Genomic DNA, 27,313 nt, shown 5'->3' on the forward strand with positions numbered 1-27,313 from the left:
GACGATGTGACGGGCCTAGGCGAGCCGTAAAGCTTTGTGTCGTGCAGTCATCAAGAGTACACGAGTTGGCCTTCGGCTCCTAAAGCCCATATTGTTGATGTTTGTTCAATGGTGCTCATGCTGAGACTTGTTGATGGCCCGGCATTGAAATCTGGAGCAATTTGCGGAAGGCTTGCACTTCTGCCACGATGAGCGATCCTCTTCACTCGTCGTTCGTCGTGTTCTTGCAGGATCTTTCTCCAGCCTCAGCGACGTCGGATATTTGAAGTTTTATAGGACTGCTGGCACTCTTGGTACAGTCGTGAAATGGTCATACTGATAAATCCCCACTTCATCGCTACCTCGAAGATGCTCGTGCGCCGACTACAACACCGGGTTCAAACTCACTTAAATCTAGATACATCTACGTCTACATCTACATCCATACCCCGCAATCCACCATACGCTGCGTGGCGGAGGGTACCTCTTACCACAACTAGCATCTTCTCTCCCTGTTCCACTCCCGAACAAAATGACGGAAAAATGACTGCCTATATGCCTCTGTAAGAGCCCTAATCTCTCTCATCTTATCTTTGTGACCTTTCCGCGAAATGTAAGCTGGCGGCAGTAAAATTGTACTGCAGTCAGCCTCAAATGCTGGTTCTCTAAATTTCCTCAGTAGCGATTCACGAAAAGAACGCCTCCTTTCCTATAGAGACTCCCACCCGATTTCCTGAAGCATTTCCGTAACACTCGCGTCATGATCAAACCTAATAGTAACAAATCTAGCAGCCCGCCTCTGAATTGCCTCCATGTCCTCCCTCAATCCGACCTGATATGGATCCCAAACGCTCGAGCAGTACTCAAGAATAGGTCGTATTAGTGTTTTATAAGCGGTTTCCTTTACAGATCAACCACATCTTCCCAAAATTCTACCAATGAACCGAAGACGACTATCCGCCTTCCCGACAACTGCCATTACATGCTTGTCCCATTTCATATCCCTCTGCAATGTTGCGCCCAAATATTTAATCGACGTGACTGTGTCAAGCGCTACACTACTAATGGAGTATTCAAACATTACAGGATTCTTCTTCCAATTCATCTGCATTAATTCACATTTATCTATATTTAGAGTTAGTTGTCATTCTTTACACCAATCACAAATCCAGTCCAAGACATTTTGTATCCTCCTACAGTTACTCAACGTCGACACCTTCCCGTACACCACAGCATCATCAGCAAACTTCCGCACATTGCTATCCACCCTATCCAAAAGATCATTTATGTAGATATAAAACAACAGCGGACCTACCACACTTCCCTGGGGCACCCAGATAACCTGCCATTTTAGCAGAAGTAATTGATCTAACGATTGCGCCAGACACTTGTTGTCTTACATAGGCGTTGCCGATCGCAGCGCCATATCCTGCCTGTTTACATATCTCTCTATTTGAATACGGATGCCTACACCAGTTTCTTTGGCGCTTCAGTTTACTATTTTCCGGCCAGCACCTGAGGCATGTGCAACTTATACTCTTCCTCGCCCTGACTGCTACATCTATAGAGTTCATTCCGTTTTTCTTTGATTTCCTCATGGTGGACACCCTCCTGCCATTGTTCCCATCTACTAGTACCTGCAATCATCCTAGCTACTTTCATATCCGTAACCTCAATCTTGTTGATAAGGTAACCTGAATCCACCCAGCTTTCGCTCCCATACAACAAAGTTGGTCGAAAGATTGAACGGTGCACAGATAACTTAGTCTTAGTACTGACTTCCTTCTTGCAGAAGAGAGTAGATCGTAGCTGAGCGTTCACTGCATTAGCTTTGCTACACCTCGCTTCCAGTTCTTTCACTATGTTGCTATGTTCGCGCTATACTGAACAAAATTTAAAAGTTGACAGAAACGACTCAGTAGAAGAAAAAATACATATGCGAGTAACACCCCACAAATGTAAGAATAACAGAGGATCTCTTTGTTTAGCAACCTGCAGGAAAGCTAATAAACAATCCATTTTGACCTTTACAACCGGAGCAGGTAATACAGTGCAATAATAATATTACTTTTCGGATGAAGAAGATGTTTTTTTTAGAAACTAGGCGTTTTCGTGCGCCTATCACACATAAGCTGGACAAGCGACAAACAGAAATACGACCGTAGTCGGGCGAGTAACTCTTCCTCCAGGCACAAAATGCGCTTACTATCTGAGTACACAACATCCCCGTCACCTTGCCAACGCGAAATATGATATTTGTTTCTACTGTGGTTTACGTCATCATACATCGTTTTTCAGTGGCTCGTAAGGTCATATTAAAAGGATTGGTGAATCGTAAGTGAACATTTTGGACGGCTCTGTTCAATCAACGGCACAAGCACTTTTTGTAGTAGACAATAACAAGCCTTCAAGATGTGCCGTGTGTCCTTAATAGCTATGATTATGATGATGATGTTTGAGTTTGACTCATTTTCAGAGTGGAAAAACGATTACGGGCCTCTCCAAAACTTTTCAAGAGACAGAAAACATTTTTGATGGGTGTGGTACAAAATCAAATTTCCCTATATGCAGAATTTCTACAAGTCACTTCCAAGAAGAGGTCAGTAGGTGACCGTTCAAGATATTCCACTTTCGAGTCACTGTAACTATGATTCGAAGATCTGTTTCCTGACGTAGAGCGAAGAGCGATTACACGCCGGCCGGTCCTCTGAACTCTAACATCCCCTTTCGCACGTCTAATAGCGAGTTCTCTTGTCTACCGTGGTGTCGGCATAACGTGGGTAACGTTGGGGAATTTAAACTGGTCTATGGCAGCTCAAAAGTCGCCCAACAGAAAAACAGTCGGAGCAGGGTTCCAGAAAAACATGTTACATCGGAACCATCCCACGTGCTCTCAAAGTGCTAGGTGAAGTTACAGATACGACAAAAGTAACTCAGCTAAAACAAATATTGTAACTTCCATACAACTGCGCTAGACACTTGTTGTTGTCTTTATTGGTCTGCCTGTTTACATGCCTCTGTATTTGAATTCTCATGCCTGTACCAGTTTCTCTGGCGCTTCAGAGTATAAGTTATACAGTTAAGTCGTTTTATTGACCTTTCTGTATCATTATTCGCTTCAGAGTCCATATTATAACATTTCAATACAACTACGCCAATTTCCCAGTATAAAAAATCTATTTGTCACCGTAGATGCGCTAAGTATGGATTAAGGTTCGCAATACGTCGTTTTCATTGCCAACATCAGAAGTTAGATGATGGCTATTCAAACGTTCAAAAAAAAGGTTAAAATGGCTCCAAGCACTATAGGACTTAACATCTGAGGTCGTCAGTCCCCTAAACTTAGAACTACTTAAATCTAACTAACCTAAGAACATCCCACACATCCATGCCCGAGGCAGGATTCAAACCTGCGACCGTAGCAGCACCGCGGTTCCGGACTGAAGAACCTAGAACCGGTCGGCCACAGCGGACGGCTTCAGATGTACAATAAGGTGACAAAAGTCATGGGATACCTCGTAATATCGTGTCGGATCTCCTTTGCCTAGCGTAGTTCAGCTTCCTGAGTGGCATGGTCTCCACAAGTAGTTGGAAGTCACCTGCAGAGCTACTGAGCCGTGCTGCCTTTATAGCTTTCCATAACTGTTAAAGGATTGTCGATGCAGGTTTTTGTGCACAAACTGAACTACTGATTATGTCCCATAAAGACGTGAGCGGAGGGTTTCGTGGGGTCTGCACCACACTCGAACCCTACCGTCAGCTCTTACCAACTGGAATCAGGACTCACCTGGTTACGTCACGGTTTTCCTGTCGTCCAAGTTCTACCCGGTACGCACACGAGCCCAGGAGAGGCTCTGCAGCCGATGTCGTGCTGTTAGCAAAGGCACTCGCGTCGGTCGAATGCTCCCATAGCACTTTAACGCCAAATTTCGCTGCACTGTCCTTAGTGATAAGTTAGTCGTGCGTGCTACATTGATTTATCTGGCTATTTCACGCAGTTTTGCTTGTCTGTTAGCACTGACAACTCTACGCAAACGTTGCTGCTCTTGGTCGTTGTCAGCGGTGAGAGGCAACGCCTGAAATTTGGTGTTCTCGACACACTCTTGACACTTGCGGATCTCGATTTCCGAAACAGACTGTCCCATGCGTCTAGCTCCAACTACCAATCTGCGTCTAAAAGTCTGTTAAGTCCCGTCTTGCGGCCGCAATCACGTCGCGAACATCCTCACATGAATCACCCGAGTGCAAATGACAGCTCCACCAAATTACTGCCATTTTATACCTGGTGTAAGCTATACAACCGCCATCTCTATAAGTGCATATTACTATCCCATGAATTCTGCCACCATTTGTGTATTTCGGTAATCTGTGCAACATTTTCCGTGGTGTTTAGTAAAAGAACAACCAATTTGTTTTATTTTAATTGAGTATATTGTGAGATATGTCAAACACTGCAATAATTGCACAAGTTAAGGTCCTTTGTTAGTAATTTATTCACATCACTTCTTGTTAGATATCACATTGTAAGCCCGCTTCCTAATATTTAAGTTTCAAAAACGTTCTGGACATCTTTTGATGTACTGTGGAACTGAAGTAATAAATTAAGTGGTAATTAATAAATATTTATCCCCATTGAACGTGTTTTTTATTTAAATTTAATTAAAATCCATACATGAACGTTTCGGTAAGCCACCCTGCAGATAATATAGAATAAAAAAAGATTCTCTCAGACTTGGATACCCAGTATCCATCGTAATTTAGATTGTGAGATAATGATGTGAGGGGATACTGTGAGTCCATTTCTGGGAGATTTATTCTTTTTTTGTTTTTGTTTTTTATGATCTGACAATGGAGTTATCAGTAAGCGTCATACATGTATTTAATTAAAGTAAAAAAAAATGCGGCGGATACGTGGTGTTAAATAATTGCCAAAACAATGCATTCACGTATATCCACATGAACCTTTTAGCGTATATCGTGAAATTAGTTGGCAAATCGAAACGCATCAAGATCTTGCTATGTACGACGAAGAAATTAAATGATAATTTGAGACACTGACATCGCAGTTTGTATGCAGGATTTCTTGCTAGCCAGTGTTGACCGTAGGTTACATATTTTAGGTTAGAGGTTAAATGTAGAATTTCTCACTACGCGATATTGACAATAAAGTGCTATTTACTGCACGAAAGAGCGTCAAGGTTGTTTCAGCAATTTTCGCATCCTCTAAGGATGGAGCTCTTGATGGAAACCACGTGACTGAACCTGAGAGGGTGGGTAAGAGGAGATCGCAATTCTGTTAACCTTCAGCTGTTCTGGTAAGAAAGCGCAATGTGATCGGTCGGTTTATGATGGTTGTGGGACGCTCTTGTTCTTTGATGGCTAACATAAGGAAGAAAGATTAGCGTTTAACATCCCAGCGACACCGAGGTTATTACATAGGACTACCAATATACCAAGAGCTGAAAGTACGCGTGGCATTCAATAAGTAATGCAGCACTTTTGTTCTCGGTCATTTTCGGTTGAGAAATGTGGAATTAGTTGTGGGACATAGTGGAATGCTGCCGCTTCAGCTCTTATAGTTTCATGAAGTCCCGATAGGTGGTGGCGCTGTACCTGGACTTCAAAATGACGTCTCCAATGGAGGCGCACTGCAGGCACAGAGCCGTAATTAAGTTTGCTTTGGCGAAAAATCAGGGCGTCATAGATATTGAGAGTGTCTAGGGAGACCTGGCAGTGAACAGAAGCACGGTGAGTCGTTGGGCGAGACGTCTGTCAAGGTCGCAACAACGTCACGCAAACCTGTCTGATCCCACCCGTGCCGGCCCGCAACGCAGAACTGTGACTCCTGTAACACTGCAACGTGCAGACACTCTCGTTCGAGGCTACCAACGGATCACAATCAAACACCTCGCTGCTCAGCTGCACGTCTCTGTTGGTAGTGGCGACACGCTGGAGCTACGTTCCTCGCCGTCTAGCAGAAGACCGTAAAGACGAACGAAGGACCGTCGGGGCGGAATTGCTTGCGGGTTACAAGGCTTACCGTGAAAACGTTTTGTCGAATTTCGTCACTGTCGACGAAACATGGGTTCATCACCGCCAACTCATGGAGTGGCGCCACACTCTGAAGAAGATGTTCAAAGCCACGCCCTCTATAGGTAAAGCCATTGCGACAGTCTTCTGGGACTCTCAAGGGACTATTCTGCGTCTACATCTACATCTACGTGGTTACTCTGCTATTCACAATAAAGTGCCTGGCAGAGGGTTCAATGAACCACCTTAAAGCTGTCTCTCTACCGTTCCACCCTCGAACGGCACGCGGGAACAGCGAGCCCTTAAAATCTTCTGTGCGAGCCCTGATTTCTCTTATTTTGTCGTGGTGATCATTTCTCCCTATGTAGGTGGATGCCAACAGAATGTTTTCGCAATTGGAGGAGAAAACTGGTGATTGAAATTTCATAAGAAGATCCCGTCGCAACGAAAAACGCCTTTGTTTTAATGATTGCCACTCCAATTCACGTATTACGTCTGTGTCACTATCTCCCCTATTTCAAGATAATACAAAACGAGCTGCCTTTCTTTGTACTTTTTAGATGTCATCCGTCAGTTCCACCTGATGCGGATCCCACACCGAACAGCAATACTCTAGAATAGGGTGGACAAGCGTGGTGTAAGCAGTCTCTTTAGTAGACCTGCTCCACCTTTTAAGTGTTCTGCCAATGAATCGCAGTATTTGGTTTGCTCTGCCCACATTGTTATCTATGTGATCGTTCCAATTAAGGTTATTTGTAATTGTAATCCCTAAGTATTTAGTTTAATTTGCAGCCTTCAAATTTTTGTGATTTATCGCGTAATCGAAATTTAGCTGATTTCTTTTAGTACTCATGTGAATAACTTCACACTTTTCCTTATTCAGGGTCAATTGCCACTTTTCGCTCCATACAGATATCTTATCAAAATCATTTTGCAAGTCGTTTTGATCATCTGATGACTTTCATCATCTGCAAACAATCTAAGCTGGCTAATCAGATTGTCTCCTATGTCGTTAATATAGATCACGAACAATAGAGGGCCTATAACACTACCTTGGGGAACAAGGCGCTTGTGAATAACGATGTCGAAAGCCTTCTGGAAATCTAAAAATATGGAATCAATTTGACATCCCCTTTCGATAGGACTTATTACCTCATGAGTATAAAGAGCTAGTTGTGTTTCACAAAAATGATATTTTCTGAAACCGTGCTAACTACGTGTGAATAAATCGTTTTCTTCGAAGTACTTCATAATGTTCTAATATAGTATATGTTCCAAAATCCTACTGCAAATTGACGTTAGTGATACAGGCCTGTAATTCAGTGGATTACTCCTACTCTCCTTCTTGGCTATTGGTGTAACTTGAGCAATTTTCCAGTCTTTAGATATGGATCTTTCTGTATGTAATTGCTAAATATGGACTTATTTTATTAGCATACTCAACCTGACTGGTATACAATCTGGACCGGAGGCTTTGCCTTTATTAGGTGACTTAAGCTGCTTCTATGTTTCTCATCTTGGCAGTTGTTCTTTATTGGAATTAAGGAATATTTACTTCGTCTTCTTTAGTGAAGGAGTTTCGGAAAACCGTGTTTAATAGCTCTGCTTTAGTGGCACTGTCATCAGCGACTTCACCGTTGTTATCGCGCAGTGAAGCTATTGACTGCGTCTTGCCACTGATGTGCTTTATGTATGACCAGAATCTCTTTGGGTTTTCTGCCAAATTTCGACTCAGAATTTTGTTGTGGAAATTATTAGAAGCATCTCGCATTGAAGTGCGCTCCGTATTTCGAACTTCTGTAAAACTTTGCCAATCTTGGGGATTTTGCGTTCTTTCAAATTTGGCATGCATTTTTCGTTGCTTCTGCAACAACGATCTGACCAGTTTTGTGTACCACGTGGAATCAGTACCATCACTTCTTAATTTATGTGGTATATATCTCTCAATTGCTGCTTGATTCTCTCTCTTATGGTACAACGATCAACTCCTAAGTGTATTGTGCTACCCTCAGGAAATTGAACAAACAACCTCAGCGTGTTCTCACCACAAAAATCCAAACGAACTCACGTTCTCCGTGACAATGCAAGGCCTCACATGCGTCTGCGCCACCGAGAGGAACTCACAAAACTTGACTGGACTGTCCTTCCTCCAGCACCCTACAGCCCGGATCTCACACCTTCCGACTTATATCTGTTTGGCGCAATCAAGGGTGCATTCCGCCGCAATTAGTATGTGGGTGATGGGGAGGTTACTGATGCCGAGATTATTTCGGCTCGCCGGCCGGTGTGGCCGAGAGGTTCTATGCGCGTCAGTCTGGAACCGCGCGACCGCTACGGTCGCAGGTTCGAATCCTGCCACGGGCATGGATGTGTGTGATTTCCTTAGGTTAGTTAGGTTTAAGTAGTTCTACGTTCTAGGGGACTGATGACCTCAGATGTTAAGTCCCATAGTGCTCAGAGCCATTTGAACCATGAGAACCAGATTTCGGCTCCGACGCGGAACAGTAGATTGGCGTTGCATTGAAAAGAGAATACGTTGAACGATACTGTTTTGCAGCAAGAAGCTTTGGGAATAACATGGTCTTTTGGAATTCTGAACAGCACCAACCTGCTTTCAGAATAAAATTGTAATGTACAGCTTATTGAACGCCACTCGTTTTTTCTGTTCCGAGTGCACAATAATTCCGTGAAGATGTGTACAAAAAATGGCTCTGAGCACTATGGGATTTAACTTCTGAGGTCATCAGTCCTCTAGAACTACTTAAACCTAACTAATCTAAGGACATCACACACATTCATTCCCGTGGCAGGATTCGAACCTGCGACCGTAGCGGTGGCGCGATTCCGGACTGCAGCGCCTAGAACCGCTCAGCCACCCCGGCCGGCTAAAATGTGTACTTTCTCTTCTGAAAGTTAAGGTATCTGCGATCTAGTTCTATTCTAGTGTCGAAACGAAAGAAAAGTATTAAAGAAAACGATCATCACGTTTGCCAACAGCGCTTTGTGAGCGTAGCCGTACACTATGTGATCAAGAGTATCCGGACGCCCCAAAAGCATACGCTTTTCATATTAGGTGCATTTTGCTGCCATCTACTGCCAGGTATTCCATATCAGAGACCTCAGTAGTCATTAGACATCGCGAGAGAGCCGAATGGCCTCAGAACTCATTGACTTCCAACGTGCTCAGGGATTGGGTGTCACTTTTATCATACGTCTGTACGCGAGATTTCCACACTCCTAAACATCTCTAGGTCCACTGTTTCCGATGTGATAGTGAAGTGAAAAGGTGAAGGGACAGGCCGACCTCGTCTGTTGACTGACAGAGACTGCCGGGAGTTGAAGAGGGTCGCAATGTGTAATAGGCAGACATCTATCCAGACCATAACACAGGAATTCCAAACTGCATTAGAATCCACTGCAAGTACTATGACAGTTCATGGTCAAGCACAGTGGAAGAACGTTTTGTGGAGTGACGAATCACGGTACACAATGTGGCGATCCGATGGCAGGGTGTAGGCGTGGCGAACGCCCGGTGAACATAATCTGCCAGCGTGTGTAGTGCCAACAGTGAAATTCGGAGGCGGTGGCGTTATGGTGTGGTCGTGTTTTTCATGGAGGGGGCTTGCACCCCTTGTTGTTTTGCGTGGCACTATCACAGCGCAGTTCTACATTCATGTGTTAAGCACCTTTTTGCTTGCCACTGTTGAAGGGGACGATCGAGCACCTGTTCATAATGCACGGCCTGTGGCGGAGTGGTGACACGACAATAACATCCGTGTAATCGACTGGCCTGCACAGAGTCCTGACCTGAATCCTACAGAACACCTTTGGGATGTTTTGGAACGCCGACTTCGTGCCCGACCACACTGACCGACATCGATACCTCTGCTCAGTGCAGCACTCCGTGAAGAATGGGCTCCCATTCCCCAAGAAACCTTCCAGCACCTGACTGAACGTATGCCTGAGAGAGTGGAAGCCGTCATCCAGTGTAAGAGTGAGCCAACACCATATTGAAATCCAGCATTACCGATGGAGGGCAACACGAACTTCTAAATCATTTTCAGCCAGGTTACCGGATACTTTTGATCACAAAGCGTATATAGTAAGTGGCGAGACCGAGAAGACCTCCGTTCGCTGACGTTCCTGGCGCCCTTGACAGCTCGACATTGAGGAAAGTCGACGCCTTTCTGGAAGCTTCTCAGCGTGGAGTGCAGCGACGCTACGGCTCTGGCGTGCCCTCGGCTGGTCGCTTTCCCTCCCTCCGTAGAGGCGGTGGTGGTGGAGAGAGAAGGATGCGGGCGCCGGAGGGTAGTGACCCGTCCTCCCGGCTCTAGGTTTTCCTGGTGCGGCCTCCGCCAATGGCAGGCGGCGACGGCCCTGGAGCCTTGGACTGCAGCGGCGGGGCCAGCGGGTGGCGCCATCGAGTGCGGCGCTCCGTGTGCGTGGCTGGGCCTTCCTAGCGCTCGCTCTCCTCAGTGCGAGTCGCCGCTCCCAGCCAGCACATCGCCAGCAGAGCTCAGGGTGACGGAAGGACCCCGACACTCCAGTCCGTAGTAGTCCACTCCAGTCGCGTTCAAATGGTTCAAATGGCGCTGAGCACTATGGGACAACATCTGAGGTCATCACTCCCCTAGCACTTAGACCTACTTAAACCTAACTAACCTAAGGACTTCAAACACATCCAGGCAGAATTCGAACCTGCGACCGTAGCAGTCGCGCGGTCGCAAACTGAAGCGTCTAGAACCGCTCGGAGACCGCTGTCGGCTCCTTACTTACAAGAATGGTCTTTGTTTGTGCAGAGCGTCGACTTACAAGTGGCTCTCTGCCACAGTCCAAATTTCAGGGAGTGAAAGAAAGGTGAAAATAGAGGGACACGTATTTTGGCTTAGGTGCCCAGACTCAATTTTCGTTCTTTCTTTAGGCCTTGCCCCGCTCCAACGCGAGTTCGGCCGTGTTATTACGGATTTGGCAGTTTTAGTGATGGTTCAAATGGCTCTGAGCACTATGGGACTTAACTGCTGTGGTCATTAGTCCCCTAGAATTCAGAATTACTTAAATCTAACTAACCTAAGGTCATCACACACAGCCATGCCCGAGGCAGGATTCGAACCTGCTACCGTAGCGGTCACGCGGCTCCAGAATGTAGCGCCTAGAACCGCACGGCCACTCCAGGCGGCTGCAGTTTTAGTGACAGAGGGTGACCGGGATGCCCTTCCTGTTACCACCCCGTACCCGCCGGGACGTAAGTAGTGTACCCTGGCTGTCTGCGTCTAGTGTTATCCAGAAATAGTGCGAACGTCTGCAAATGTCTGTGAGTCGTGTAACTGATGCGGAACGTGGAGACCAGCCTAGTATTCACCTAGCGGGATGTGGAAAACCGCCTAAAACCACATCCAGGCTGTGCTTTTCTTTGTCTTTAGCTGTCACAGAACTATGTGACTTAGATTGTTCTCTGACATCGTGAAATACAATGGAATTATTGACAAAAGAAATGAGCAGTTCATAATCTATTAAAGGTAGATTTTATCGTCACAAATGTACAATTAACAGTAATCGATATTTAAAAAATATAAATTTTAGTATTTCAATTTTTGATTCGATGCTTCAAGAGAACTAATCGATTTCTTAGGGTCACATCAGACGTACATTCAAATTATAAAAGTCCGGTGCACCTACTCCAGCGTGCGTAGACACATATGCAACAGTCACATTATTTTACAGTGAACATCGTTAAAAAAAGCAACCTCGTTAACGTTGCCAAATATACTCTAACAAAAAAAAGACGCACCACGTCCGAATGGGACGGCAATTGATAGATGTGATTTACATGTACAAACGAATAAATCGTTACAGTTACAGAAAAACTAAATGATTTATTCAAGAGAACGTGCTTCACAAATAGAGCAAGTCTAGAACATCTTGGTGCATCTCCGGCCCTTAAGCAAGCAGTTATTCGACACGGCCTCGATTGAAAAGAGTTGTTCGATGTCTTCTTGATGGCTGTCGTGCTAAGTTCTGTCCAATTAGCTCGTTCTCGTTAGATCGGTAGAATCCCGAGCTAGTTGGAGGGCCCTGCTGATAATGCACGAGACGTTCTGAATTACGGAGAGGTCTGCCGATCTCGCTGACCAAAGTACGGTTTGGCAAGCTAGAAGACTAGAAACCCTCGCTGCCTGCAGGCGGGCAGTATCTTGCTGAAATGTAAGGCCAGGGTGGCCGGCTATGGACGGGAAAGAAGCGTCGACGTGCCGATGTGCAGAAGATGACAAACGTAGCGGTCCAGTTATAGAAGTAAACGGCACCCTTGACCACTACTTGTCGGGCTGTACTGGCGGCAGTTAGGTGGGTACTTACCGCTGTCGGGGATGTCTCCAGACATGGCTTCATTGGTCATCGGGGCTCAGTTCGAAGCGGGACACATCTGTGAAGACAATACTACTCCTGTAGTTTTTGTTTGCATAATTTTATCACGCAGTTATGCGATGATGGAGATCAGAGTATTCTAAGTGCCGTGTTTTATATGTCACGAGACGCATTTCCACCCTTTTTTTGTATCAACATATGATCGTGGTGCTCCATTAAAAAAATCTCTAACACAATTCAATTCGCAACTGGAAACTATTACACAAGTCACCGTTTTTAGGTTTACACCTCCTTATTTAAACGAGGAAAGACAAGGAAATGTGAAAAGACAATGAAAAATATGACTCGAGCAGCCGATACTAAAGCAACAACAAAAATTCCTAGATATTCCTCCCAGTCCGGCAGTTTACAATCACTAATTTCATTGCATTAATTATATTGTACAACACAACAAAATCAGTTCTTTATTGAACTATTTAGGTGCAAATCAGGATGATGGTCGAACGGTTTCAGTTGCATTTTGTGTATAAATGTTATTTTTAGCATTAAAAGCTTCTTGTGATTAATGTCGGCGAGGAAATTAATGTTTCAAGTGGCTACATTAATTACTTCAGTGTTAGAATATATCACTTTCATTCATTCGATGACTGTACCGACGTACTTTGACGTCCTGCATAGCGTGCAATACAACAAAATTGTTAAAACTGATGTAACCAAAATTATATAATGTGATGTGATGAATAAGTTTAATGAAGGGTCACCTTACGTAGCCTATTATGTCAATATCAGTTACGTGTATTATTGTTCTCCAGAACGATTGTTATTATTTTTCGTGTACACAAAAGAGAGAGCTGGACTTGTGTCTTTAATTCATCCACGGGTATAAACACGAGTAAATGTGTTTAGTGTGTCTGGTACCTAATAAGTTATACCGTATAATGTGATGAATTATCTGGCATTGCCAAGTAATTTATTATCTTTATGGCTCCCGATTTTGGTATCACTTTTACTCTTTTAGATGCAACGACATATTTTTTCTGTCCATCGAAAAGAACCATCGAAGAGGGCTTGAACGACACAACACGTGTGAAATCTGTTCTTATGGCAACGAGATACCTGTGCCCCGAACTACGGGCACACCACCTGGGGATGAGATCGTACAATCGTCTCGCTCTGCCGTACCAAACGTAGCCAAACACATGATCCACATATTTCTCGCAAAGCGAAGTGAAGACCCAGCTAGGGTGGCAGCGGCGTCTCTTTCGCTGGAAGGCAAGGAAGCAGCAGCAAACAGTGGAGCTCAAGTCACAGGCAACACACTTGTACGCCAACGGTCTCCATAGCACAAAAATAACAAAAGTTGCTTGACAATACTTCTCCACAATTTTCGCAGCGTAATCTGGATGAGTCAAGGCTGTGTCTGAACATATCGCTAACTACTGTATTTCTCATGCTTGATTTTTCTTTATTTTTTTTATTTTTTTGTTAAATCATAATGTAGCATGTATGTGTTTTTCGAACGATATTGTGTCGTTTGTACGCAAAACCTATTAAAACCAAATCTCACAGATAGAACAATGCTTTCAGAGTTTCCTTGCTCGCTTTGAGGTTCATTTGCGAGCTTTCATAAAGCTACTTCCTTACATTATTCATAATATCGCAGAAATCTCTGACCAATAACACAATTGTTGTGCGTATATTTCTTGCAGGCTATCTCCAACAGCAATCGTATGCTTTAGAAAATGCGTCATACAGAGCTCTATTAACGTTTCTTTATCGCCACTACTGGCTCCGGTAACATATTAACCAGCGGAAAAATGTTCCTTTCGCTGCCCCAAAAAGGTGAATATTTTTCTGTTTAAAGGGCTCTGACAGAAAAGTGGGGAACTAGGTGCCTCATTCATGCTGCATCACAAAATATTTAGACTTGGGAAGATATTCGCGCAATTTTAACAGAAAACATTCTGAATCGTTTTACCTAACCTCTCTTTGTAGTGTCGCCTTCATACTCAGCATCTCCCTCTGACTGCCATTCTCCGTGTATGGCTCTCTCGCACTGTCTCCTTTTCCTCCCACTGATTTACACTACCTCCCACTCCCGTTGTCTCCTCTCTCACATACACTGTCAGCAGACCCAGAAGAAGGCCGCTGCAACCGTGGCCGAAACGTTGGTTTTCTCCAACAGTAGTTCTATACAATTTGACGTGGTACCATACCCAGAAAACTTTTACGTCGAATGTCTCCTTTTGTCTTTCTTTCGCAAAGACACTGTGTCTATCGTACAACAGGAGCTCAAAAACTCTGGGGGGTCCGACATATGTTTTCATCTACACCAATGTGTTTAAAATTTCAGTAAAAAATGCCCCGTTCTCTATACCTATGTGTCAAATTACGCCGGTCCGGGACGGTCCACATCCTCAAAGCCTATGTAAGGTCCCCATTCATATGCGATGTTTTCATCTACACCAACGTGTTTAAAATTTCAGTAAAAGATGCCCCGTTCTCTATACCTATGTGTCAAATTTAGCCGGTCCGGGAGGGTCCACACCCTCAAAGCCATGTATGGTCCCCATTCATATGCGATTTTGATTTCATCTCTCTCCTCTCGTTTTTGGTCCCACTGTATCTATCTCCATCCATCTCTGTTTCTCTTTTACTGCTACTATCACTCTGTGTGAAACACGGAAAGCATTTTGTGTGCCAGTTTCATTAATAATTCGAATGTTTTTGTCATTATTAGAGTGATAACAGGCGCATTCGGTATGGAAAATGTCACTGATATCACAAAGAACGGTGAGTGGCAGAAAGAGGCCCTGTGTAATTTGTAGGTCTCTCCTTACTAACTCAGAGGCGGTTTTTCACGGATTATGCGTGTCTAGGGTGCGTGCGAATGTGCATGCATGTCCAAAGGAACTGGCACTGCGGCGACCAAAGCTGTTAGCAAACACATCAAATGAATTCGCAAATACGTATAAGGACTACCATCAGCTGTAGAATGGAATGACGACAATGAAAGGCTGTGCCGGGACGGAACGCGGACGCGTATTTCCCGCTTCACGCAAACGGCCACCTCAACGGCTTTGGCTGTCCGTGCACGACTCACGGCGAGACCCAAACTTCCATGTGACGTCAAACATGCGTCTACGATCTGTACTCGTGCATCCATTATGCATATTCCTGTACGGCTGAATGAAGTCCTTATTCGCGATTGCGAATTCATTTGATGTGTTCCGTAACGGATGTGGTCGCCGCGTGCGTATCCAAAGGAACTTTGCGTCGTAATCAGAATGGCACGGGCACGTCAATATCGTATTTATCTGCCGATACCGGGCAAGCGACTTTCAAGTACAACGTCTGACCCGTACCGGAATACACGTAATGAATGTACGAGTACAGATCGTAGACGCTTGGTTGACGACGAATGTCGTCATTCCATTCTACATCTGGTGGTAGGCCTTACTCGCAATTGCGAATCCATTTTATGTGTCTGCAAAGTGAGGTCGGCCAGAACAAAAATGGGTGGTAAGCGTTGTCCTTCCACGGTGACTGCTGGTAGCTAAGGTTTGGTCTGGGATAGCATAGCGCCAGGTGCAGCAGTCGGGGCTGCCTTTCGCACGTTTCTCTGACTTCTTTTGAAGATTTGTATCTGCCGCTTGTAGAAACCACAAGCCACCGGAAACAAACTTCAGGCCGGCCGGAGTGGTCGAGCGGTTCTAGGCGCCACAGTCTGAAACCGCGCGACCGCTACGGCCGCAGGTTCGAATCCTGCCTCGGACATGGATGTGTGTGATGTCCTTAGGTTAGTTACGTTTAAGTAGTTCTAAGTTCTAGGGGACTGATGACCTCAGAACTAAAGTCCCATAGTGCTCAGAGCCATTTGAACCATTCTGAACAAACTTCATCATCGTAGCCGGTCTCTCTGAATTTCTTGTACCCAGTTGCGAGGTTATGGACATTGGCAGGAGATCGTGTAGTTGGCGTAAAGAAGTGTGACGTCAGATCGCAGTGTTGAAATGAATACTTTTTCGTATTGGGGTAGGATCTCCTGTTGTCATTGGACGCTGCGAAAAACTCGCTGTTTTCGGCGGGATTCTCTGTTGGAGGGAGTGCACGTGGTTGGACCGCAGTGGTTCGTTATTTAGAGATCCGCGATTAGCACCGTTTTGTCTGTAAGGAATTCGCAGGGCATGAGAGGCAGTGGCCGGAAGAACGCGAGGGCGCCCGCATCGATGAGGCCCTTGGCAGGACGCGAGAGTGTGTCGCACTAGCGCGGTAGAGGGTGCTGCATCTCGGCGTCCTGCTCTGGAGCCGACGTGTCCGCCTTTGCCGGAGGGCCCACACGTCTGCACCGCACAGCTGGGCACACCACAGTCTTACCTGTGATGAGCACAATTGCCACCACTGGCAGAGCAGTTAAACTCATTTCACACTTGTAGAATTCACCACGAAAGCCTGTCTCATCTCCTTTGTAGAGTAAAATGTGTGGTCTTGTAAATTTTAGTCATCAACATCCATTCACTGTTCAGGTCAAACAATACGGGCGGTTATAGTTGTCAGTTACCACTGAACTTCGGGAAGGATTAAATTCTTAGGAGAGAAAGAATTAATTGTGATAGGGAAGTGACATTGCTTTCTATCTAATCTTTGTGTAAATTTGGATAGAGCTAATTAACACAGCTTTTGATTATTCATTAATATGTTGATCTCACAAATGTTTCTATGAATAAATGTGAATTTTGAGTTTCTGTTAGACGCCTTCACATACATTAAGTTGTAGGCTGGAATATACAGGGTGACAATTACTGATGAAATAAAATCGTCATAACTTCTGAACAGTTTGCGCTAAGATGTTCAAACAACACGGTTGGCTGCGGGGCATGATGGGAATTACTGTGTGAATATGGTTTGGTTTAGCGAAAAGCCCACTTCCATTTTAACCGGCTCGTCAACAAGCAAAACTGGCGCATTTCGAGGATTGAGAACCCGCATTTCACGATCGAGAAGTCTCTTCATCCTCAACGGGTGTTCAGTGTTCAGTCACGGAATAGTCGGTGAGATATCCCTCGATGGCGCCGTGATTACCGAGCGGTAGGGGAAGGTTTTGGAAGTAGATTTCGTCCCCATTATCCAAAGCGACCTTGATTTCGACAAGATGGAGCTCGAGCCCACCGAAGCAGGAGATTGTTTATGTCTTCGGTGGAGCACTCTGGGTGCCGCAACCTGGCTCTGGGCTGCCCAGAGGCCACTGGCGTGGTTCTCGATTGGCCGCTATTTTCTCCGGATCTGAGCACATGCGGCTCCTTTTTGTAGGGCTGTATGAAAGATAAAGTGTACAGCAATAACCCCAAAATCATTGCTGAACTGAAAACAGCCATTCAAGAGGTCATCACAGCATCGATGTTTCGGCACTACAATGGGCGATGCAGAATTTCGCTAATCGTCCGCGCCACATCATCGCCGATTATGGCAGGTAGATCGAACACGTCATAATCTAAATCCGAATATCTGTAGTAACGTTTATATGTTGAATAAAGTGTGTGCACGCTATAGTTTTTACTAATTTACGTTTCTATCATATTCTTCAATAACTGTCACCATGCTCATAATGACCACGAACATAATACTCCAGTGAGACTTAGAGTGAGATAATTGTTTTGCAAATCACCCATTTTAAGGGGGGCAGGGCGTCAGACTGGACGACTTGGAGCAGGAGAGACATCCCAAGACATTTTAGTTTCGAAACTTTTACAAATAAAATCAAAAAACTTTGTCAGCATGACCAGGAAGGATTCAGAATTCACACTCATAGCAGTAGAAGTTCAAGAACGTAATTTTTTTACGTGTCACATTTCAGCAGTTTTTCGCTTACTATTGCCTGAATTTATTGCTATAGGTACCCTTTTCTTCACAAGTAAGAGAGATTCTTCAGTGAATTTTGCACAGCATACAAACCGTACTTACAAATGTATGAAACTCGAGAATTTATTTAGGAAAAGTGAATGATCTGTTACATTTTACAATTCATGTTAAGAAAAAGCTGAAAGTTTATAGTTAATTATCACAATTTTCAGCATAGGTTTTAATAGACTTGAAAAATTCTAGAGTCTCATAAGTGTGATTTGTATGCTGTGCAAAGTTCATCGAAGAATCTCTCTCACTTATAGAGAAAAGTGTACTTATAACAACAAATGCAACCAATAGTAAGAGAAAAAAATGAAGAAATTAACATGTAAAAAAATTATTTTCTTATATTTTTGAACTTCCACTGCTATGAGTGTGAATCTTGAATCCTTCCTGGCAATGCTGACAAAGTTTCATGAATTTATAAGTATAGACAGTGGAGATTAAAATGTCCTGTGGTGCCTCTCCTGTTTCAAGTCGGCCCGTTTGTTGACGTCCTAACTACCCTCTCCCCCCCCCCCCCCTCCCCCAGTAAGAGCGATGCCTAGAGCCACTATTTTCGCCTTGTCCGTTTAACTTTGTGCACAAGCATTTATAGTTTAGTTTTTAAAGAGATAGTCTGCACAAAACTAGTTAGCCGGGTTCAGCGAATAATCATAGCTGCGGATTTATGCAACTGACCGTCAATGTCTCCTCTCTCTTTGGCTCCCGCTGCTATTGCCTTCACCTATCTTGCTCTCCTTTTCCCTGTCACTTTCTCGCACTGTCACTGTCTGTCTGCTACTCTCGTGCAGCATAAAACAGCGCTACTATGTTCGCAAGCCAAAGTGATTGCTAAGGAAGAGGATTGAGGACTGATGCAGCTGGTTCCTACTTTTCCGTCAGAGTCTTTTAAAGTGCAACACGTTCGCCTTTTTTGAGCTTCCACAGGATCATTTTTCCGCTCGTTGTCTTCGTTTCCTTGCTATAGCGATGTATGCTGCTTATATGAAACGAATTCTATTTTGACAGTTTATTTATAAATTTCGACACATTTACGTCCACTAGTGTCCAAAATTAAAGCAAGAAACTGCTATTTCCCCCGTTCTGTGCCTAATTTACGATATAATCATACAAACTGTCAAGAGATGTCCGTAAGATCGTGTTCTGCAAGAAACATAGCATTCTGGTCAATGGATAACAACTCCCGGATAGCATCAGAGCACCTATGAAACGAGGCAGGGTTTGCGGGGCAGTCCCACACCCACAATCGCCGTGTACCCAGTCACAGACAGTGCAGTATGGCACAGAGAAGGCTGTGGAGGGCCTTAGGAAGAATGGAAGCAGGACCGTCGCAACCTGATGTGGTCTGATGGCTTAATGTCAATCGTTCTGTTGTTTCTCGGATGAGGCGATAGTTTATAGAGGCCGAAACTGCATCTCGAAGACCAGGGAAAGGCCGACCACGTGTGACAACAAAAAGGGAGGACCTTTATTTGGCTGTGAGGGCATAACGGTAGCGCCTTAGTACTACACGGCAGCTGGCGGCTGATCTCGCAGCATCCACTGAACGTGTTGTATCGATGCGAACAGCGTGCTGAAGTCTTCGTCAGAGCGCCCTTTACTGCCGGGTATCTGTTGCATGTGTACGTCTGACTTGTATTCACATAAAGAAATGTCGGGAGTGAAGTCGTCAATATTCCACCTGGACGGTCGAACGGTGGGCCAATATTCTCTTCATACATGAGTACCAATTTGGTCTGGAGAGTGATTCGCGACAGATTCGCATCTGGAGGGAACGTGGAACGATTTCGGGACCCAAACATTTTGGAAAGGGACCGATACCGAGGAGGGTCCCTACTGGTGTGGACAGGGATAATGTTGACCACTCGAATACCTCTTCATGAGGTGAATCGGCAGGGTCAAACTGCTATTAGGTATCGTGATGAGATCTTGGGACATCATATGCGGTTGTCGCGACGTGCTGTGGGCCCAGACTTCATACTGAAGAACGATAATGTTCGACCAAACAGTACACGGGTGTTTGATGTTTTCTTGGAATTTGAATCCTAAAGAGTACGTGTGTGATGCACTAGGGAGACGGGTTGCATCACGTCAGCATCGACTAACCACTCTCCAACACTTGCGAGCAGCTCTGCGGAGAGAGTGTGCGTTACTGCCTCAGCATGAGATTGATGACACTATTCACAGGTTGTTCCGTCGTTGTCAGACCTGTATTGTTGCCAGAGGTGGTCACACCCCATACTGAGCACACTAACCATTTGTTGGAATATGTGTGCAAATGCGTTGAGTTGAATTAAAAACGAAGAACATTTTTGTCTACCGTTATGCATGTTGCAATTGATTACATTCTGTATTTTTTTCATTGTTTCTACTTTACTAGCACCTGTGTACACCCTTTTTTTGGAAAAATAGCTGCAATCCTGAAAAATTTCCGTTTGTTACTCCAATTTTGGACACCATTGCTCATTAACACATGTAAATAACAAATAAGTACTCTTAATATAAGGCTAACACAAAATCGTTCGCTTTACATTTTTTCTGGGTATTTTGTTTATCGATTGCAATTAATTGAAAACGACCTCTTTATGATTCGTGCTTTAGAAGCGTAAAAATGTTACCAAAATTATTTTTGGTAGCAATTTTAAGTTCTTTTAAGGCATTTTGAGACCCCATTTTAGCCGTTCTCTTAGTCACTGCAGTGCCACTTTGCGCGTGTTTGTATAGACTTGAAGTGCCCACAGACGTCATGAATCTTTATTGCTCAAAAAATGCTGATTGAAAACATAGTTTGGTAATCGCAGAACCCTTGCCACGACCCTAGAACACTTGCCATCTGCTCTCTACGTCAGTTTAAACTACAATTACGCTTCAGACCATACTTAACTTCCACATATTCAGTGCATAAATACGGTAACTCTGAACCGCTGGATCTCGGTAACAGATAAAGACATCGGAGAAAGTTTCAATGATCAGCAAGAACGCCATGTTCAGAAGATATGGTAAAAATTTCTAAAAAATTCGTGGATTTGCCATGAATAGAAAGCATAGAAGCGTCCATCCCCACAATTGGTTTTTTGGTACACAAAAATCATGGTTTTTGGGTGTATCTTAATATTGGATAGAGATTTTTGAAAACGGGAAAATGGTGTTTCTAGGTCAATGTCTAACAGTTAAAATTGGAGCCATTTGCTATGCTTATTCGTTTAGATAATGGCGGCCCGGCGTTCTGCATAAGTACAGCAGCTCTGAACTCTAGATAACTGTAATGGATAATTATATCGAAAAAGATTGCGAAGTTCCGCGTAAATATTATCTAAAGCGGATATGGATACTTTCGAGGGTCTGTAATGAAAAGAAATAGTAGAACTGCCTATCGCCACAATTGATGCTTTTCCTACCCGAAAATCATGGTTGTTCGGGGTTTTCTTACGAACTGCCGATAATGAAACACAACTTTCATAAGCCCATAAGCCGCTTAAGATCAATTCTAGACCACACCTAATGCAAAAGAACCAACCGATTTGCTCATTTTCCCTGGACTGGAGAAAGTGGATAATGTTGAAATTTTGACTCTGTGCTGTCGGGTAGCTACAGTATGACAACTGTTCTTCCGAACGATATACAAATGGTCTTTAGGCCAAGGGCTATCCAAAACACTTCACTCCTTATCTCCTTGCTCAACAGAACTCTTGATATGACCGACTGAAAAATTGAGTTTCACGCGGGTCTTTGGAACACGGCCAGCTGCTGTTTACTGGGTCACTGGTTATTCTGTATTACAGCACATACTACGTTGCTAAAGAGGCAGAATTACGAACAGTGGATAGATAAAATGTGGCTTCCATGTCAGCAGTTGTAATGACATGTGAGTGATGTCAGTCATTTTTTTCTTACTTCCTGGCAGAATAAAACTGTGTGCAGCCGGGAAATACTTTACGCAAGAGAGCTTCTGTGAAGTCTGGAAGGTAGGAGGCGAGGTACTGGAAGAAATGCAGGTGTGGGGAGCGGTCATGGATGATGCTAGGGTGACTCTATTGGTAGAGCACTTGCCGGCAAAATACAAAGACCTGAGTTCGATTTTCGGTCCCGCACTCAGTTTTAATCCGCCAGGAAGTTTCACCATCGAAATGATATGGGCGCAGGTCAAACATTACGTGGCAGGAAATAACAAAAGCTTCACTATGGCTGAAATTCAAGAATTGTTAGAGGAAGCAGTGGCACAAATAACGGCAGAGTAGTGGAGTAATGTTGTAAACGACACAGAAACGGTTGTTAAAGAAGCATAGAAAAGTGGAGTGAATGTGGGAAGTATTGTTGAAAATATAATAACATATATCTCTGAGCAATTGCTGTGATTCTTCCACGGACCAGAGCCCACATAACTAGCGACGAGGAAGAAAGTGACTCAACTAAATGGCATTTACCCTTTGCCATAATTTGTGTTTATTTTTGGGTTTGTGTTTTATGTTTTAGACTGAATGGTGTCTACCGCTTATCCACAATAAATCTCATCTTATTATTAAGGAATACCCATCTACAGAAGCATGACGAACTACATGCAAACTACAGTGATTGGTAAGTAGTTAAGCAATTTATATTATTTTAATGTTGTAAGTTACTCTTTTTACATGAATGCTTCAGATCGATTTCAGAACCCATTTCGTAACGAACACGTTAATGAAAAGTGAATCATTCTTATTATTGTAAAAGACAGTGCACTTCTTGTTGCTTTTGTTGAGATACACAAATAATAAGAAAACGATATCATTTTATGTTCAGGAATGCGTTCGTTAAGCAGGAAGGGTATTACGATTCCGTAAAATGAACTCAATACTGCACGTTATAAGGCAGCGTGAGAAGGCAGTCAACTGTTAACTGCTGCAGCCATACCGCACGTGCACGCTCCGTCGCGATAACATCGCCCCTTCCGACGCTCAACTGTGTTTCGCTGTTATTCTGATCCAAATCTAGGTCATGGCATAATTTGGAGCCTCGTTTCTTTTATGGATGATATTAGTGAAATCTCCAGCAATTAGTAAACCTGAACGGTTGTTTCTTAATAAATAACATCGTAGTTGAAAAACTTGCCCGCATCTCGTGGTCGTGCGGTAGCGTTCTCGCTTCCCACGCCCGGGTTCCCGGATTCGATTCCCGGCGGGGTCAGGGATTTTCTCTGCCTCGTGATGGCTGGGTGTTGTGTGACGTCCTTAGGTTAGTAGGGACCGATGACCATAGTAGTCTGGTCCCTTTAATCCCACAAACCAACCAACCAACCTTAGGTTAGTTAGGTTTAAGTAGTTCTAAGTTCTAGGGGACTGATGACCTAAGGTGTTAAGTCCCATAGTGCTCAGAGCCATTTGAACCATTTGAAAAACTTGTTCGCAGTGCTTTCATTGAGCTGCCTAACGGAGCATATAGCGTTACAACCGTAAGATCGTACATTCGACAACTGTCACCATAACCCGACTGAAAATGTTCAATTTCAAGAATAGATAGGCCATCTTTCCAGAGGAGAGCCTTTGCGGTCTGTTCTTCCGTAGCTAAATTGAAGTGTTCATTACAACCTGAGATATTAATGGCAAAAGATATTTACTTCTTGCAACAGGGCAACATCATGCGTGGCACAGAAATTCTTTTAAATCTGTGGGTACCCTGTTAATGTTTATGCTACTTGTACAAATATATGACTGTGGTACTTAGGGAATTTTTCAACGGAAAAGTAATTCGTAAATGGAAGAGAAAAGATGGTGGTGGTTAAGTTTCTACGGGGCCAAACTGCTGAAGTCATCGGTCCCCTAGGCTTACACACTACTTAATCTAACTGAAACCAACTAACGCTAAGGACAACACACACACCTATGCCCGAGGGAGGACTCGAACCTCCGACGGGGACAGCTTTTCGAACCGTGGCAAAGCGCCTCAGAACGCTCGGCTACCCCGCGCGGCAGGAGAAAAGATGTCCACGGCTCTTGTTTTCATTTGAGTCCTCTTTCAGCAGTTACTCGGAAGATTCCTGTAACTGATACTCCCTGTCTTCCGTCGAGGCAGTTTTCTGCTTATTGTCAATTTCTCTTCTGTCCGTGGGGTTTGTTTCCGGGCCATCTGTTTCGGTATCTTTTTTTCTGCAGTTTTGCTCTGCTTCCGTCTTTACTCTGTTTTGACTCCTGCGGTTGTGTTACGAGTTCGAGAAGACTCTCCACCCATTGCTTGTTCTCCTGTTGTCGCTGTCAGTTGTATTTCTTCGACTACATGTTACAAATTTCCTGAATATAGTTCACTTCTGTTTCCTGTGGCGGAATGTGTGTTTCTTCTTCTGTCGATGATGCGGTGATAGTTAATTTGCCAGAGTCGGTTAAAGAATGTGTGATATTCTCAGTCGCGATCTCAGTCTCCGCCGGCCTTAGAGGCCGAGCGGTTCTAGGCGCTACAGTCTGGAACAGCGCTACCACTACGGTCGCAGGTTCGAATCCTGCCACGGGTATGGATGTGGCGATGTCCCTAGGTTAGGTAGGTTTAAGTAGTTCTAAGTTCAAGGGGAGTGATGACCTCAGAAGTTAAGTCCCATAGTGCTCAGAGACATTTTTGATCTCAGTTTCCATTCGCGAAGCGGCGAGTAGATGTGCCCCGAACGTCTGCAGCGCTGCCTGCCGCCGCATCTGGGTCATTACTTGCCTGCCACGGCCGCACCGGGTCGCGGTCGTCTGAGCCACGGCCTACACCTGCAGCTGCATTAATATGACACCTGCGTGGCCTCGCGCAAGCAGAGCTAGGCACGCGTATTCTAGGGCGTTCTGTTCTGAAGCGAGCCGGAGAACTTTAAGTTCTCAGCTGGTCTTCATGCAGAGCCTGACAAAAGTATTCAGACACTGGGAGTAACCAGAGCAGTAAACCTTAAATGTGTTTTGACTCAAACATATGTTTCAGTCCTTACAAATGTGTAATACACATGTCAATCTGAACATATGCAGAACAACAAGTAATGAAACACGCCTTATGTAAAAAAAAAAAAGAAAGAAAATCGAAATATACAATGGACAAAAGTGTTCAGATTCTCAGCAGACCCGAGCGGTCTAGGGCGCTGGATTCATGGACTGTGCGGCTGGTCCCGGCGGAGGTTCGAGTCCTCTCTAGGGCATGGGTGTGTGTGTGTTTGTCCTTAGGATAACTTAGGTTAAGTAGTGTGTAAGTTTAGGGACTGATAACCTTCGCAGTTAAGTCCCATAAGATTTCACACAAATTTGAACATTTTTGAACACAGCAGTCATTGTTTCGTAACGCGTCCCTTCCTCTGTATTACAGCCCTCAGTCTCTGTGCATGGAGTAACCAACCTTTTTCGTTACATCCTACCCGATATTCACCAAATCTTCTTCTATCAACGCACGCAAATGTGTCAAACTGCTCAGATGTCGTTTGTGTAGTCTCGTTTTCAGGTCATCCAAATCTCGATGGGACTGAGGTCCGGAGACTGCGGAGGGGTAATGAGGCGATGAGGCGTGTTGTATAGGATTCACAGTTTGACCATTTCTGCCGCGTGCTTAGTATAATTGTCTTGTTGGAAATAAAAGTCACCTGCAAGGTCCAACTTCGCAGCACTCTTTGTCAGATTTTGTTTGAGTATATCGAGATAGACAAATTTTTCCATGGTCCCTTCAATAAAGACAAACTCGCCAACACCTCTAGAAGACATGCATCCCAACATCGTCACACTGCCGCCTCCTTGTTTGTTCGTTCTTTGCATGTTTTTTAGCTCCACTCTGTGTTTGCTTGACGCCACGCTAAACTGCGGGAATCCACGTGGCTCAAAGAAAATTCGCATTCAACACTTCACAGAATCTTGTCCCTAAAGGTCACATCCTCTCCGACAAATTCTTCTGCAAAACCGTCCGCTTTCTTGCGTTACACTTATTGACGAACAGTTTGCGGCTTGGTTCAAATGGTTCAAATGGCTCTGAGCGCTATGGGAATTAACAGCTGAGGTCATCAGTCCCCTAGAACTTAGAACTACTTAAGCGTAACTAACCTAAGGATATCACCACATGCATGCCCGAGGCAGGATTCGAACCTGCGACCATAGCGGTCGCGCGGTTCCAGACTGTAGCGCCTAGAACCGCTCGGTCACCTCGGCCGGGCATTGACTTTCCTAGGGGCTGTAAGCGTGTAGCAGATGACAACCAAGGAGCCCTGGTATAAAATGACATGACGAGCCAGACCATGGCTCCTGGTTATCGGGTGGCGTGGCGGGCGCCAGTATGGGTCCGACCGCTGTCCGGGACGTCTCCAGACAGTTCTCTGGCCTGGAGTCTTATTTACAGGACTAGCATTGTCTGCGGTACGAGTCCCGCTTCGAATGACCAGTGAAGACGTGTCCACAGTTGCCCCGGAAAGTGGGGAGATACCAGTCTGAATACCGGCCGCCGTAAGGCCAAACAACCATATTCTATGCCCTGTTTAGTTGCCCTTCACGGCAAGCCATCTTGAGCTTACGTTCAGGAAAACAATGCCGTCACGCAGACGGCGAGGGTTTCTGCTGCTTGTCTTCGTGTTTGCCAAACCCCACCTTGGCAAGCAAGGACGCCGGGTCCCTCCCCAGTTGAGATCGTTTGAAGGACTGTGGGCAGAGCCTTCCATCCAGCCCGGAATTTTGAGGCTCTAACGCTCGGCACGATACCCCTCAGGAGGGCTTCCACAAGCTCTATCAATCTATAGCAAGCCAAATAACTCCTGGCATATGGGCCAGGGGTGGATCAACACGTTTCTGACTTGTTCAATTTCTGAAGCTATTTCACTTCAATAAATGATCCAATTTTTTCTGAGACTGTAATTATTAGTTTGTACATGTTCATCACATTTACATATGTCCGTTCTATTCTGATGAATCATTTATGGTGCGTCGCTCCCTGATCTTAGAGTGTATGAGTCCAACAGAGAAACAATATTAATTACAAGTGGTTTATCTTAAAAATTTCGCCTGGGTGGCAATTGATAAACATGGACTAACAATAGCTGACACTCCTTTCGAAGAAAGTCTCAGATTCA

The 27,313-nt window shown here is 44.6% G+C and overlaps 1 protein-coding gene across 2 annotated transcripts in view; it reads right to left on the reverse strand.

Moving 5' to 3' along the window:
- Window positions 1–27,313, reverse strand: part of LOC126277924 (protein croquemort-like) — a 705,530-nt gene that overhangs the window by 588,134 nt on the left and 90,083 nt on the right. Inside the window, exon 1 of one of the 2 annotated variants that reach the window (XM_049977498.1) lies at window positions 12,364–12,373. The exons of the other annotated variant lie outside the window; for it this stretch is intronic. The gene's annotated coding sequence lies outside the window, so the exon portion shown is untranslated. Of the gene's footprint in view, window positions 1–12,363; window positions 12,374–27,313 lie in introns of those variants that run through there. 2 annotated transcript variants of the gene reach the window in all.

The sequence above is a fragment of the Schistocerca gregaria genome, chromosome 6, assembly GCF_023897955.1.
Source record: "Schistocerca gregaria isolate iqSchGreg1 chromosome 6, iqSchGreg1.2, whole genome shotgun sequence".
NCBI classification, from domain to species: Eukaryota; Metazoa; Arthropoda; class Insecta; order Orthoptera; family Acrididae; genus Schistocerca; species Schistocerca gregaria.